Raw genomic sequence first — 17044 nt, 5'->3', positions numbered from 1 at the left:
CTAAATGATATTATTTTTTAGTTAGTCATATTTATCCTAGAAGCAACTTCTGTTGAGATAACAATTACAAGTAAAGGCTTTAGCTAAGCATCCAACAGAGCTCCTGGTAAAACAAAACAAAACAAAACAAAACAAACCACCTTAAAGCTCACTACAGGACAGTCCTTGACTATAATGACTTCACATCAGGTCCAGAACATCTTAAAGACCAAAGACCACCAATGGATGAATGAGGCTGACATTAAATATCAGGCCATGCTTATATATGTGCCTAAAATAATACTTGAAACATGTCAGACTTAAACCCAGCTACCCTTATGCCTGGACCTGGCCATTGTACTGTTCAGAGATTATTAATCTTGCTTATTCTAGTCAACCAGATGTAAGATGGCCCTATTAAAAATATGATGAGAGTTGGTTTAAACATGTTCCCAAATAATAGAACTTCTGGCTGCTGCCTGGTTTGTTACTGATTGGGTAAGGAGACCTGGCATCAGATGTCCAGCTCCAAATGGAACCCACTGAGTATGCAGACCTAACTCATGGCCCTGTCTTCCTTTGAGGTGGATAGGTCACTGTTCCTTAGGTTTGCTAAATGCACAGAAGCATTATTAAAGTCATCATACCAACCCAGCTGGCCTTCCAAATGTAATTAAAACAATGGGGGACATGTTTTGTATTGCATTGGTATATAGCTTCCATCTTTGTTCCCTCTTTCAGACTGGAGAATGTTATTTGGTACATGGAAACTTACTAAGCCTATGGTCAGCCCTAAATGACCCTAGAAGTAGCATTTCTTAAATGCTATGATAATACAGATGTATAAAGCAGCTTTCCAAAGTAGAAGGGCATTAGATCTTTTAACTGCTACACAAGCTGGAAGTTGTGCTGTCACAAAAATGAAATACTATGTATAAATTCCAGATTATCACTAAATTTCCAGGTTTCTAACTGACATGAATACTCAAAATGGTGCTTTAAATTATCTCTTTCATTTAGGGATCACTTTAATCTCCTGGACTGGAGGGGGGGAATATATATATATATATATATATATATATATATATATATATCGAAGGTCTTTTACTTGGACTTCTCTTTCTCCTTTCAGTATTAAGCTTATTTTGTCATTTCTGGTGTCTCCCTGCCTGGTGCCAAGATTCCTTCACTGCCATGACTTCCAGCTAACATATGATCCTTTCTTTCAGGGAGGTTCATGTGTTGACAGCATTGGATTCAGCTGCCTCTGTCTTTTGTAACTTCCCTACATATTCCCCAACTGATCAATGTTGACCCTGAGTAGGTAGAGACACTGCTATATCCCTTGTTCAGCAGGAAGAAGTTGTAGAAGGTGAGACCTTCCACCTTCAACAACCTTAAATAATTAGGAGTCATAATTGTTCAGGGGGGAATAATGAAAGCAGAAACTGACACCCCACAACCTCCCCCACCCCCCTACTCCTGAGTGGGACATATATGACATTCTTATAGGAATCACCCATCTTAATGTTAATACCTTGGTAGAGGGAGAAAAACAACCTTAACCTGACAATGGCAAGGCCTCAAGGCCTCTGGTATCTTGCAGTTCATTTTTAGCATATGAAAGTTCTTTTGAAACCTCCCCACATTCTCATCTTAATGAAGGTTTATATAATTTAAATTTTTAAATCTCTCTGCTGATGGTACTTCTCCAGCTGACTTTGTGGTTTCTGCCTGGAACACATTATGCTGAAGTGAGGTATAAGGATCATTTAATAAGTCAATGTTCTGGCCCTGATCCTGTTTTAATTTGGGGGTGAGGGCATGGGTGTATTTTTCCTAGGGATGCTGATGGACCCATCTGGCTCCCTGAGCACCTCGTGCGTATCTGCAATGGATCCCACTCCAGAGGAACTTCTGGATCTGTCCCAAAGCCTCCTCCTGTCATTGCAGAGGCTGAAGATTACACCCCTGATGCCTGTCTTTCCATGACGCACGCCTCTTGTGAAAACAACCCACCAAACAATGATCCCAAGTTGGAAGCATCTGAAGACCCTCACTGTGCAGGTGTGGGAAATGTTGGAGGGTCAGGTTAAGAATGACCCCAAACACTTTTTCTAGCCATGATAGTGCTTATCGCCTGCAGATATCCATTGCATATGCTGATAAAACTTATTGGACCTAGATCCCCGAGCCCCCTTTTTATGACCTGTTACATGGGAAGATCCTAGTGTCTGTTTTTACCAATGTTTCACAAGTAATTGGTGGATCATTTGCTGATCATTTAATCCCTCAGTGGGTTGGTAATTATACTTATCATGGGAAATCCTCCACAAGTTCCCTTTTGTTTGACTACTACTGCTCAATGGCTGGGATTTCTTATGAGGCTAGATGTGCCCCAGGACCCATACTGCATGTTACAGATAAGACCTATAAGGAATGGACTTTCCAGTCCTTGGGCCTGCCTTCTCAAGCTCTTGTAGCTTATGATGAATCCCCACCTTCTCACATTCCAGTCTGTAATCATAACAATCCTTGCCCCTTTGTACATCTTCCACATTGGTGCTGATGCCATTACGAACTCCCATTATAGCATCATATCCCTTCTCTTTGATGCTATCTTAGACTGATCTCATCATAATCTTCTCTCCCAAAGGGATTTACTTTGGCGGGATGAGTGGAAGAGGTATATTCTACTCACCAAGGTCATGTTCAGTTGGGAGGTTGGCACCTCATGGCATCTTTATCCACCATTGCATTTCTCATAATCAGTCTGTCCTTACACATCATCTTATGGCATGCGTTCCTGTCCCATATGTATTGCTGGTAGGAAGTCTTCGAATCTCTGTTCAATCAGGTTATTATGACATTGCCCTAATAACAGTAATCTCATCAATTGTATTAATTCTCATAATTACCAATTGGCTATAATGATTTTACATCAATCTTCACTTGTCATGCTTCCAATTAGTGTTACAGGACCTTGGTATGAAAGTACCAGTTTGCAGATTCTCAAAGAATTTAATAATTTGCTATGTGGAGGCAAACACTTTTTAGGGCTTCTTATTGCAGGATTAGTTTCTTTAGTGATCGTCATTGCTTCTGCTATTGCTGTCACACAAGAAGTGCACACAGTTCATTATGTTAATAATTTAGCGAAGAATGTATCTATTGCCTTAGGGACTCAAGAAGTTATAGATAGAAAATTAGAAACTAGATTTAAAGCTTTAGAAGAAACTGTACAAAAGTCTTTTTTTTTTTTTTTTTTAATACAGATGGCCTTATGACATCATGCAGAATTCTCTAGGACTTGTGTTACAAAGAAGGAATATAATGATACCACTTGGGGAGGGGATAAAGTAAAAAGTCATCTTATGGGCATATGGACAGCAGATGATTTTACTTTAGATGTGGCTCGATTACATTCTGAAATACAGGCAATAGAGCAATCCCCCAGGCTGTTACTCAAGCCATCTGAACTTACCAAACAAGCATCTGATAATATACACAATTTATTGCACTCAAATGGTCTTACTTCCTTTCTTTATTCAATTGCAGTCGCCCTAACTTTTGTCTTGTTTGCATGTCTTTTGCCAGTCTCCCTCTGAGCAGAGATTCCCATCTCTCTGGCCCCTCCAATCCAGCCTCCATGAGCTTCGTTTAAAAAATAAATAAAAGGGGAACTGTGGTGACCAGGCAGCAAGCTGACAGGGTCCTTTCGGTCTTCGTGCCAGGTCAGGGACCAGCCCTGCTCCCCACAGTTCAGCTCTAAAGCAGGGCCATAACCACAGCTTGCAGAAGCATGGAAACCACAGAGCGGATTTACCTGAAGCTAGTTGATCTGACAATGTAGTAACAGGAGAAAACTCGTATTCACCAGTAGATTCTCTCATTGATTGATCTATTGAATTGTAAATGCAATGATTGAGGTGACTCCAAGTGACTGTATTGTGCCTGAATCCTATAAAACTGCTGTAATTGCATAAACGTCATTTTAGCAGCATTGGCTGTGACCCTCGGATCCCATCCTTTGTGTCTCTTTCTCATTCTCACCCTGGAACTCAGGTTTTTCCCTTCAGTCAGGGCTGGTTCTTTGGCAGTTTTCCGTTTCAAACGACCAAATGTTGGGTTTTGATCTCTAGGCCAGTTGAGATCAATGTCAACTAGATGAATTCAAGAGCTAGTTGAACCAGTTTTCGTGATCTCTGTGCTGGTAGCCATTATCCTTCTGATTGTCTAGAATAGACAATATTTGTTGTCTAGAATAGGCTTCTCTAAACACTGTTTCCTAGAAGAAAAGCAAACAGAGAGGTAATTTCCTTGACATGGGTCTTGGCAATGAGTTCTTGGATTGAATACCAAAAACAAAGGCAACAAAAGCTGAAAATAAACAAGTAGAACTACAGCAAGCTAAAATTTTCTTCTGTACCATCAAAGAAACCATCAACAAAATGAAAAAGCAACGTATGGAATGAAAGAAAATATTTATAAATTATATATCTGATGAAGGGTTAATATATATGTGTGTGTGCGTGTGAGTGTGTGTGTGTGTGTGTGCATATATTTGTATATATAAACTTACACAGGGTAATAGAGAAAAAATCCAACTAAAAAATGGTCAGAAGCATTGAAAAGGCATTTTCCCCAAGAAGACAAATGGCAAACAGACACAGGAAAAGATGTTCACCTAATCCTCAGGGGAATGCAAGTCAAAATCACAACGAGATTATCACCTTCAACCTGTTATGATGCTATTATCAAAAAGATAAGAAATAACAAGCGCTGGTGAGGATGTGGAGAAAAGCCAGCTTTGGTGCACTGTTGATGGCAAGGCAGACTGGTGCAGCCACTGTGCAAGACAGGATAGAGGAGCCTCAAAAAGAAAAAAAAAAAAAAAACGGTGGAACTACCATATGTTCCAACAATTGCACTCCTGGGTATTTATCCAAGTGAAATAATATCATGATCACAAAAAGATCTTTACCTCATATTTATTGCAGCATTTATAATAGTTGAGTCATAGAAACAGCCTATGTGTTTGTCATATTCCCTGATGATGGATGAATGAATAAAGAAAATGTGTTTTTATTACATAAATACATATATTATATCACACACACACATAGACATATATATATATATATATATATAATATGTTTATCTAGAGAACCTTGAGAACATTACACCAAGTGAAATAAGTCAGACAGAGAAAGACAAATACTGTGTGATCTCACTCGTATGTAGAATCTGAAAAACAAACAAAACAGCTACTGAACTCACAGGTACAGAGAATAGATTCCTAGTTGCCATAGGTGTTGGCTGGGAGAGGGGTGAATTGGAAGGCAGTGGTCATAGGGTACAAACTTTCAGTTAGAAGATAAGTAAGTCATGGGTCAGAATGTACGGCAGTGTGACTATAGCTAACAATACTCTATTGTAGATTTGAAAAATGCTAAAAGATTAGATCTTAAAAGGGTTACTCACAAGAAAAAAAATCATAAATATGTGTGGTAATCTATTTTGTTCTGTTATTTTGCCTTTTTTTTTTTTTTTAAGATTTTACTTATTTGACAGAGACAGCAAGAGCAGCAGGAACATAGCAGGGAGAGTGGGAGAGGGAAAGCAGGCTTCCTGCCAAGGAGGGAGCCTGATGTGGGACTTGATCCCAGGACCCTGGGATCATGACTTGAGCCAAAGGCAGGGACTTAACAACTGAGCCACCCAGGCGCCCCTATTTGCAACTCTCATTTGGCAATACACAAATATATCAAATCTTTGTTTTAGACCTTGAACTTACTCAATGTCAATTATATCTCAATAGAAAGACAAATGATGGGTGCCTGGGTGGTTCAGTTGGTTAAGTATCTGCCTTCTCAGCTCAAGTCATGATCCTCAGGGTCCTGGGACTGAGTCCTGCATTGGGTTCCCTGCTCAGTGGGGAGTCTGTTTCTCCCCTTACTCTGCCCCTCTACCTTCTTTCAAATAAATAAATAAAATCTTAAAAACAAAACAAAACAAAACAAAAAACAGAAACAAGATGAAACCAGAGAGGGAGACAAACCATAAGAGACTCTTAATCTCAGGAAACAAACTGAGGTTTGCTGGAGGGGAGGGGGATACTGGAGAGGGTATGAGCCATGGTCAGTGCTGTGAAGTGTGTAAGACTGCTGAATCACAGACCTACCCCCGAAAAACTAATACATTATATGTTAATTAAAACTAAAATTAAAAAAAAAAAAAGGCAAGTGAGAAGCACAGATGTGTAAATAGCTGTTATCAAAAAAAAAAAAAAAAGCATACCAACTACTGAAGAGAGAAACATTTTTTCCTACATGAAATTCTAAAAAAAAAAAAAAGTATATGACTTTTTATGTAAAATATTTGGAATACTGTAAAAAGCTATATCATCAAAAGTAGTTTTCAAAAGATGACTTCACATGGCCATAGCTTATTTTCTTCATAGCTATGTTCATGGCTCAGACTTACTACAGCAAAAGCAAAAAGAAGCAAATAGAAAACATGCATGGGGTGAAACCCAGTGGACATCAGGGGCAAGTTTCCAAGGGTTCTTCTCTTCCAGGCAATCACAGAGAATGCACACTGTCCCCCAGCAACAGGCTGTGTGTGTAGTATTGTCTATCAGTTCTTTAGAGAGAGACTCAGTGCCTAAGATTGGTACTGGGGAATGCTCACATAGTCTCTCTCTGCCTAGTGTATCTCTCATTCCCAGAAGAAAGGCAGATTTTCAGTAAAAACTGTATTGTTTGCATAAACAATTTAGACACAGTGAAACACTCATCATTTAGAGAAAGCTTTCCATCAGTGTGGGAAAAGACATACCACTCCAATTTCCGTATGTCAGACAAGAGACCTGCTGGCAATTAAGACTTTGTAAGGATAATGGTCTCAAGCTTATTTTAACTCTTCTCTGCACATATTCCATCAAAATAATCCACTAATGACCCACTAAATTGAAAAAAGAAGTGTCAAGCTTTGGTCAATGAGAGAGGCAGTCTATTTCCTTTGGGTGTGTGCAAATGCTGCAAACATTGATCGCCTATGGAAAAATCTTTGCACTACCCACTCAACAGTTCATGCTACTTTTCCATGACATTTTGAGGCCAAGATCCTTTTCCCTTTTTCTGTCTTTACAGTTATTTTATCAGCAGCAGTTAACAGATGCCATTTTAAACAGTAATTCAGGACTTTCTATCTTGAATACACAGCCCGCTAACTTCTTCTGTGTAAGCACTGAGGCTTTTCACATTTTTCCAAGCTTGAGAAATAGGTTTCTGTACAGTTATACTTTAAAAATGAGACATATACAGATAAATTAGCTCAAGGTAATTTGTATATTAAATGTTCCCATGCAATTAGTCTCCTGAACTTGGAGGTCCCCTGACAATCTGGCTAATAGCAAGTAAGATGCTGAGCAAAGCCTTACTATAAGGATCATAATTTGGTGCATCCAAAGTGAGTGTTAATCAATTCTGTTACAAAATTAGAAGTTACAGAGCATGATTATCTATTCAGAGACTTAAGAGTTCACAGAGGTAAAATTGTTTAGCAAATATGCTCTTACTGCCTAGTTCCCTTGGCAGCTGTAAGTCGTCAGGGGTGAACTAAGTGCTTGCTCTCAGTTTCATAATACAGATGTGGTGCCTCTGGGACGGACATCCAAGCAATTACACCCAACTTAGCAGAAAGCATCTGCGATTTCTTGTGCAAAATAGCCCTGGTTTAAAAAAAAAAAAAAATTGAAATTGAGAAATAATAAAACCCCCTTTTGTTTCTTTTAAATAAATTTTGAATAAACTCCTACTTTTATTCAGCATGTGGTCCAGTGAAGTCAATGCCTGAGATGAGTGGTAAGCTGTGAAGATGTACGGGAGTCAGGTGGCTGTATAGATACTTTACAGAAGAGAGTAGTCATTGGTGACTAGGCAGGAAGCTACCTTTTCCAAGCCATTGGAGCCAAGACTTGGAGTCCTTGGAGATGAGCTTTCCAATCAACTTTCCCAGTGTTGGGCTTTCTGCTCCACATGCCCACTGCGATTTCCTCTGTCACTCATCTGAGACTACATTCTTATTGTTAGAAATTCTGTTTTAAAAGATATGCCTACACAACTCTAATTCCTTGCTGGGGTTTTATTACCCTTGGTTTGGTATTGTTCCCAAAGTATCATAAAAAGGTTTTGGATGACTGTTATTTACTATGGAATGTGAATACATAGATATTGCTCTAGGGCATATTGATGGGAAAGAGGAACTTATGTTTCTTCAAACCTCAGAGGCCTCCTTGAATTATGCAAACGCACAGCATAAAAGAAAATTGACGTAAGAGCAAAGTTTTAAAACTTTAAAGCTTCAGTAGCAGTCCATGCCTATCAAAGTTTAGTTAGAAAAAGAAGATATGTATCCAATATCTCAGAGACCTCTCCTTTGGCTAATTGGTGATGCTCTCTCAAAAAAAAAAAAAAAATCATATTCTGTTGTCTTTCAGATTGGCTACTCATTCATTGAAGAGGTCAAGACCATGTGGATAAGGACTCTCTGAGTCTCTAGGCAATAGCTTCTGGCCGGCTGAGCATAGGGTTTGACAGTTACTCATGGTGCTACCCCTCGTATGGGCAGCATCACAAATCCTGCTAACTTTCTGCATGAAGTTTTGTCCTATATCACAGTCAATGCAACCACACATACTCTGTTTATACAACAAATAGACTTTAATTTTTAATACTTCTCTCTGCTCATACCTGTCTGCCCTTATTTCCCATTAAAACCTGCACCAGGCAGATGGAAACATTGTCCATCTCCCTTTCACTTCAGCAGGGAAAGCTCCATTACTAAATACTTAGGACAACTTTGTAGGTAGGTGAGTAGAGCTAAGTATTCATAAGCAATTTTTTAAAAGATTTTAGTTATTTATTTGACAGAGAGCAAGAGAGGGAGCCAGAGAAAGCAGAGGGGAGCAGAGGCAGTGGGAGAAGCAGGCTCCCTGCTGAGCAAGGAGCCAGATACATGGCTGGATCCCAGGACCCCAGGATCATGACCTGAGCAGAAGGCAGATGCTTACCTGACTCAACCACCCAGGCATCCCCATTAGCAATATTTTTCTAAAGAAAAAGCACTACGTTGGGTCCCTGGGTGGCATAGTCAGTTAATTACTCAACTCTCGGTTTTGGCTCAGGTTATGATCTCATGGTTGTGACATCAAGCCCTGAGTTTGGCTCTATGCCCTCCATGGGACTTCACACTCAGCACAGAATTTGCTTGAGATTCTTGCCTTCTGTCTCTCTCTCTCAAATAAATAAATCTTTTTAAAAGATTTTATTGATTTATTTATATGGCAGAGAGAGATCCAAGATCCCAAGTAGGCAGAGAGGCAGGCAGAGAGAAGGGGGGGAAGCAGGTCCCCTGATGAGCAGAGAGCCTGATGAGGGGCTTGATACCAGGACCCTGAGATCATGACCTGAGCTGAAGGTAGAGGCTTAACCCACTGAGCCACCCAGGTGCCCCTCAAATAAATAAATATATTTAAAAAAAAGAAAGAAAAGAAACAAAATGCATTATAAAGCAGTTGTTCAGCAGTCAGACTCAGGAATCAGGCTAGATGCAAAGCCACACCTCATCACTCACTAGTTTGGACAGGTTACACAACTCCTCTCTATATTTGCTTCCTTGATGGAAAAACCGATGATAAAATGGCATACTCATCTCATATTGCAGTGGTGAGAATTAAATGAGTTAGCAACTTGTAAAATGTTGAAAACTGTTCTTGGCACAAAGTATACACACAAAAAATATTAACTACTGCATAACGTATTTTCCATGTGACTGTAAATCCTTGGAAGCAAGGGATTTTCTTTTCTGTCCACACATTTCACCAGAACAGAATGCCCGTTTCATATTAGGTGTCTGGTAAACATGAAAAAAGACGATACTTCTCCAATTGAAGACATACAAATGGCTATCAGACATAGGAAAAAATGGTCATCATCACTAGCCATCAGGGAGATTCAAATTAAAACCACATTGAGATACCACCTTACACCAGTTAGAATGGCCAAAATTAGCAAGACAGGAAACAGCATGTGTTGGAGAGGATGTGGAGAAAGGGGTGCCCTCTTACACTGTTGGTGGGAATGCAAGTTGGTGTAGTCTCTTTGGAGAACAGTGTGGAGATTCCTCAAGAAATTAAAAATAGAGCTTCCTTATGACCCTGCCATTGCACTCCTGGGTATTTACCCCAAAGATACATATGTAGTGAAAAGAAGGGCCATCTGTACCCCAGTGTTTATAGCAGCAATGGCCATGGTCGCCAAACTGTGGAAAGAACCAAGATGCCCTTCAATGGACAAATGGATAAGGAAGATGTGGTCCATATACACTATGGAGTATTATGCCTCCATCAGAAAGGATGAATACCCAACTTTTGTAGCAACATGGACGGGACTGGAAGATATTATGCTGAGTGAAATCAGTCAAGCAGAGAGAGTCAATTTTCAAATGGTTTCACTTATTTGTGGAGCATAACAAATAGCATGGAGGACATGGGGAGTTAGAGAGGAGAAGGGGGGGAAATTGGAAGGGGTGGTGAACCATGAGAGACTATGGACTCTGAAAAACAATCTGAGGGTTTTGAAGGGGGGCGTGGGAGGTTGGGGAAACCAGGTGGTGGGTATTGGGGAGGGCACGTATTGCATGGAGCACTGGGTGTAGTGCAAAAACAATGAATACTGTTACGATGAAAAGAAATTTTAAAAATATGAATGAATGAATGAACAAAGGAATGAATGAACGGGTAGATGAGACATTGGCATTTTTTGTTATTGGCAGAGGCTGACATTTTCACATATGCAAAACTTTGTTTTAAACAATGTGGGGATTCACACATGCAGCTCATGGAACCTGCCTTCCTACATTAAAGGAGTTGTACATCGTTATCAATATAATCCTCATTTGAAAAACCACAACACTCATTCAATATGGCTTTATCATGCTATTTTCCAGATGTATGCCAGAGAAGAATTCATTAGCAGTTTGATACGGTAACATTTAAAAATCGTAACACATAATGCAAAATCTTATAAAGCCAAACATTTGCCTAGTAGATACTGCCCTTGGAACTTAGAATGCTCTATATTTTAGTGGGAAAGTTTAGAAAACAAAACTGTCATCAGGAATGAGGTCCTTTGACACGGACAGATTCGTTATCTGGGGGCAGGAATAGAGTAAGACTCTGCCAACACTCCCCTCAAGTATTAAAAAAACATAGAAAGTGCTAAGACATTATGTCAAAGAAGGAGGGATACAGCTGTTCCCAGGGCAGACATGATACATTGTAATCTGAGCAATTCCCAAATTCTTTAAGGGATGGCCATCAAGGCAGTCACTTTGATTTTCCTGCAACCACAAACGTTACACGGTGGATTCTACAGAGACTGGAATCTAAGATAGCAGGGACACCCCATTTCTAATCTTTATGGTCTGGTAAAGGAAGGCAAAGAACAGCGACTTCCCCAAAGAGTAGGTTTTCCAAACATTTATAGAGTCTTCACTTTGAATGTATGGCATACGCTGACCATGTTTTCTATTAAACTTTAAAAACTATAATTTTGTGAAGTGTGCTCCTAAGGGCATCAGGATTAGATTCTCATCATAATATCCCCTGGCCCTTAGGAAAGGGATGGGGGCTACATACCTCTACCCTAGTGACCTTAGATATTCACGAGAACCATTTCCTTGACATAAGTGCTTTATTACTCTTCTGTGATTTTCCTGGGCCAGGATTATTTGGACAGATACATGAGTGTATCTCCTTTCTCTGCAAGCTACAGAATTGGTAACTGCTTTGTGGTTGATGCTTGGTGGCACTGTATTAAATGTCCTGCCGTCCTCCTCCTGATCACTGCTATGAACCATATGCTGTTAACTCATGGTACACTTTCCTCTCTTTGAAGTGTAGGGGAGTTTCTGATTTGCTAACAGAGAAAACAATTACACATACACCCAAATGCAACAAGGACTCTGCGACCTCTGAAATTAATTTCTTACTTACAAGTGGCAATACATTTGCATTGGGCATGAAAGTAAAACATTCCCCTACAATTTAGAAAAAGACAACATTTTACAAGAAGCTCAAATTATTATTCCCACTTTTTAATCATTTGAGCAATATATTAGAAAAAAATCAATGACTATTAAGGCTTTCTGCATTTAACCTGCAATAAAAGATTAGCCGTTATAAATTCTGGCTATCTTGGAAACATATTTAGTTGTTTGAAATAACCCACACAGGCAGATTGAAAAATTTTGTACCATACTGCCTTCAATAAGTAGCTAGGTCACCTACATTTTTCTCAAGATACAAGGTCATATAGTTTTGTATGTCAAAAATTCTGTATGTCAGGAGTTCTTAGCCTTAGTGCAGCTATTTCAAAGAAATGCTTTTTATGGTAAAGTTTAGGTAAGTGACTAAATATTTTAAAAGAATGAAATGTTTCCATGAAATGGAGATATTTATACAGATAAAATAAAGATCAGAGGGAAAATAATGTTTGGATATCTGTATTTGGAGATTCATAGAACTAGTAATCAGAGATCAGATTATTGCCAATAGAAGGCTAGAAAAACTAACATGGATTAATTTGGCAAACTGTAGCTTTTTTATACTTTTCAAGAAGCACTACTGATTCTGGAAATAGGATCTTTGGAGTGTGACAAACTACATGATTTATGCTTTACCATTCGAAAATGGGTTGATTGGCAGACCTTGGTATTTCCAAGTGCTTCCGGGTACAACCTGAAATTATGAACAAGGAATGACTTTATATCTTAACTGATGAGTCTTCTAGTCAATTAATGGAGGAATGAGGTAAAACTTGTTTGTGACCAGCCATTTACAGAAGCAATGTATTATAAGCTATGGACACCAACTAAGGGAATTTTTAAAATGAGTCCATTACAGTCCATACATCCAAAGGTGTAATATTTCCTTCATGAGATTTGTACTGGGAAGTAAAAGATAAGGAACTGTAGGTGCTCCAGGGGCTTCTTGACATGGGTCCCCAGGATGTCTGGGCCACTGGCCTTTGCTGTGCTTCTGTACCCCTGAGTCCAGCAGTACTGGGGAGCAGGTGCACTCACACCTGAACATTGTGACAGTGCCCCAGATAAGCCTACAAATGAGTAGGTGCTCCTGGGCAAAGGGCTGGCTTCTGGAAAATATATAGACAACAGGGACCACGTGGGCATCTCTAGCTATTTGCAAAACGCCTGAAGTGGGGAGGCCATGCTGCCTGAAGAGATATGGTCCACCTCATTCATGCTCCTGCAGGTGAAAGACATTGAGCCAGGAAGCCCTCATCCTTCCTGGGAGGATGTTACTGATTTCTTCATTTGTACAGCAACCTTGTACTATTTCCTTATAAAGACAGTGTTCATTGGTTTACCCAGGAGAGTTCTAGGCCACATCTTCTATCAACCGATACAGCGCTCATCAGGAGGAGATCTAATTATTCATATAGTGATGCTAAACTCATTTTTTTAAATTCCGTTTTGAAATTTTTGTGTGTGTGTGTGTGTGTGTGTCTCCCTCCCCTTTTTTGTCTTTCTCAGTCAATCAAGGGCAGTGAGTTTGAATGGCATGACTGAGAATTGGTTCTGTAATTTTATGTTTGCATATACAATATTTTAAAGACTGAATTATTATTATTGTTATTATTTTTTCAAGGCTGAATTATTTAAAAGCAAATGTAGCCTGGGATATTTAGGCTGAAAATGGGTTGAAAGATCCCATGGAAAGCACTTATATTCCCTACTGATTAAGACATGGATTCTGATCTGTCCATTCTTTTGGGTGAGTAATAGAGTCTACCCCAATCTATACTTCATGTTATAACAAGATCTTTCCTAAAAGTGCATGATAAACACTTGTTTCTTCTTTAGTGTTGTGGCTGGTGAGTTTTTGGAACTGGTAGATATTTAGTATTAGATTACTCAAAATGTTCTTACTGATGACAAGATACACAAACAAAAACAAATTCAAACCAGTCTATGAAACTATAACTGTATAAAAGTACAAATAAATACATTTTTAACATATCTACAGTAGTTAGCTTAACAGAAACTTAAAAGATTATGAATGCAACTCTAGATTTATGATTTGTTCTGACATATCTTGGGTGGTGGCTTAGTCTGTTCAGGCTACTATTACAGACTTGGTGGGTTGTAAGCAATACTCACAATTCTGGAGCCTGGATGTCTATGGTCAAGTCACTGGCAGATTTGATGTTTGCTGAGGGCTTGCTTCCTGGCTCCCAGAAACTATCCTCCTGCTGTGGCCTCAGTGGCAGAGATGGCAGAGGTGGGTGTCTAATCACATCATGAGGGCTCCATCTCTTGACCTAATTACCCCTCAAATGCTCAATGCTCACCTCCAAGTATCATTGTATTAGGCAAGAGTATGTAACTTATGAATGGGGGGGGCACGAGTATTCAATCTGTAGCAAATGGCCTGTTGATGGGGAAGTCTTTGCCAGAGAATTGAGCTAGAAAGTGAGATTTGGAATCATTCCTCCCAAAAAACAGTTGAAAGGGCACTTTCTCTCATTGACTGAGTGATAGGAGAGATGTTCATAGGCTTAGCATATATTAAGGAAAAAGAGGTAAGTACAGTTACAATGAAGAGGTTGTTCAAGGCCAGAGAATTTGTCTTTTTAAATCTGTCCTTTTTTTTTTTTTTTTTTCCTTTCCCCATCCTCCACCAACTTCCCCTCTGGCAACTACCAGTTAGTTCTCTGTATTTAAGAACCTACTTCTGTTTGTCTCTTTCTTTGTTCATTTTTTGTTTGCTTCTTAAATTCCACAGATAAGTAAAACCATATGCTATTTGTCTTTTTCTGACTTATTCCACTTAGCTTTATAACCTCCTGTGTCATCCACCTCGTTGCAAATGGCAAGATATAATTCTTTTAGATTAATGAGTAATGATCCACTATATATATAAATTCCACATCTTCTTTATCCATTCAGATGTGGAAGGACACGTGGGCTGCTTCCATAGCTTAGCTATTGTGAATGAAGCTGCCATAAACATAGGAGTGCATATATCTTTTGAATTCTTATTTTTTCCCTTTCTTTGGGTAAATATCTAGTGGTGGAATTACTGGATCATAAGGTGATTATTTTTTTTTAGGAACCTCCATACTGTTTTCCCCAGTGGATGCACCAGTTGCATTCTCACCTACAGCACATTAGAAATCCCCTTTCCCTACTTCCTTGCCAACACTTGTTATTCCTTGTGTCGTTGATTTTAGCCATTCTGACAGGTGTGAAGTGATATCTCATTGTGGTTCTGATCTACATTTCCCTGATAATCAGTGATGTTGAACATCTTTTCATGTGTCTCTTGGCCATCTGGATGTCTTGTTTAGAGACATTTTCTATTAATTTGTAATTGGATTGTTATTGTTATCTGATGTTGAGTTATGGAAGATCCTTATATTGGATATCATATTGGACATTAGCCCTTTATCAGATATAACATTTGCAAATATCTTCTCCGATTCTGTAGGTTGTCTTTTTGTCTCATTTTAAATCTTTATGATAACCTTATGAATAAGTCACCACATTAATATCATATAAATATAAACACAGTCTCAAAACAGTTCAAGGTATCTTCTGCACAACATTACACCTAACACATAAATAAGGTAGAGTACAAATAGTGGCATGCCAGGTCTTATTCATGCCACATTGAATATAGGGGTAAGGCTCTGCTTCTATTCCATTCATTCTGTTGGCTGGAAGAATATGTGTGAGATTCATGTATTTATATATGTTACACATATCATTATTTATTTTAAAAATATGACTGCCTCTCTTTTTCTCTCTCTCTCTATAGGTGTGTATATCTCATTTTTTATGTACATAAAATCTCTTATTCAATTTAGTCTTTACTAAGAAATAACAATACTTGGTATTATATTATTTCAATTAATGCAATATTGATTCATTTGCTATGAATATATTGAGAACATTTTCTTTGCCAAGCCCAGCTGAGGGGTGCACAAGCATTGTTGCCCAACTGTTAACCATGAGGCTGTCCCAGACAGCACAACAGGATGTTTGATTACAGTGTCCAAGAGCAGTTGTGCCTGGAACCAGTGATATGGGAGAGGACATGGGGACAGAGTTGGCCAAGGACTCCAACTTTGATCATCCAACACAGAAGCTTCTTTTTGATAATGCTCCCATGTCACCAAAGCAATCAAGTTCAGAATAATGGGAAGCCAACACTGAATAAAACATTGTTAAAACTAATAGTTGACCTTATTCTAGTACTGACCACCCTTTCTGACTCTCACAGGACTAACTGGTAAATCAAACTGACTTGTTTTTCTAGTTTGGTGACCCTCTCCCGTGCCTTGGGTGAGTTTCTGGGACCTTCCTTCTCTTCCTGATCCTTCATTTTGGGAGGTAGGATTGATGCCAGTACAGTGTCCTGAAGTCTTTAGTTATCGACCCCACACTCTCAAGAAAGTCCCTTTCTTCTTCTATTTGACAATTATATTAAAAGTTGTCTTCTGCTTTAAGTATAAGGAAACAAGCAGGATTATAAAGAGACATTCCAGGATCAAAAAAGAAATGTGCATCACTCATAAACAGATGAAAAGAATTAGAGCAACATCTTCCCAGGAACATCGCCAAAGGTTATACACAATGGAATACTATGCAGCCATCAAAAGAAATGAAATCTTGCCATATGCGACAACATGGATGGAACTAGAGCGTATCATGCTTAGCAAAATAAGTCAAGCAGAGAAAGACAACTATCATATGATCTCCCTGATATGAGGAAGTGGTGATGCAACATGGGGGCTTAAGTGGGTAGGAGAAGAATCAATGAAATAAGATGGGATTGGGAGGCAGACAAACCATAAATGACTCTTAATCTCACAAAACAAACTGAGGGTTGCTGGGGGGAGGGGGTTTGGGAGAAGGGGGTGGGATTATGGACATTGGGGAGGGTATGTGCTTTGGTGAGTGCTGTGAAGTGTGT

Source organism: Mustela putorius, unplaced genomic scaffold (assembly GCF_011764305.1).
Source record: "Mustela putorius furo isolate JIRA1106 unplaced genomic scaffold, ASM1176430v1.1 tig00003845_pilon_pilon_pilon, whole genome shotgun sequence".
NCBI classification, from domain to species: Eukaryota; Metazoa; Chordata; class Mammalia; order Carnivora; family Mustelidae; genus Mustela; species Mustela putorius.
This window is presented reverse-complemented; position numbering follows the sequence as displayed.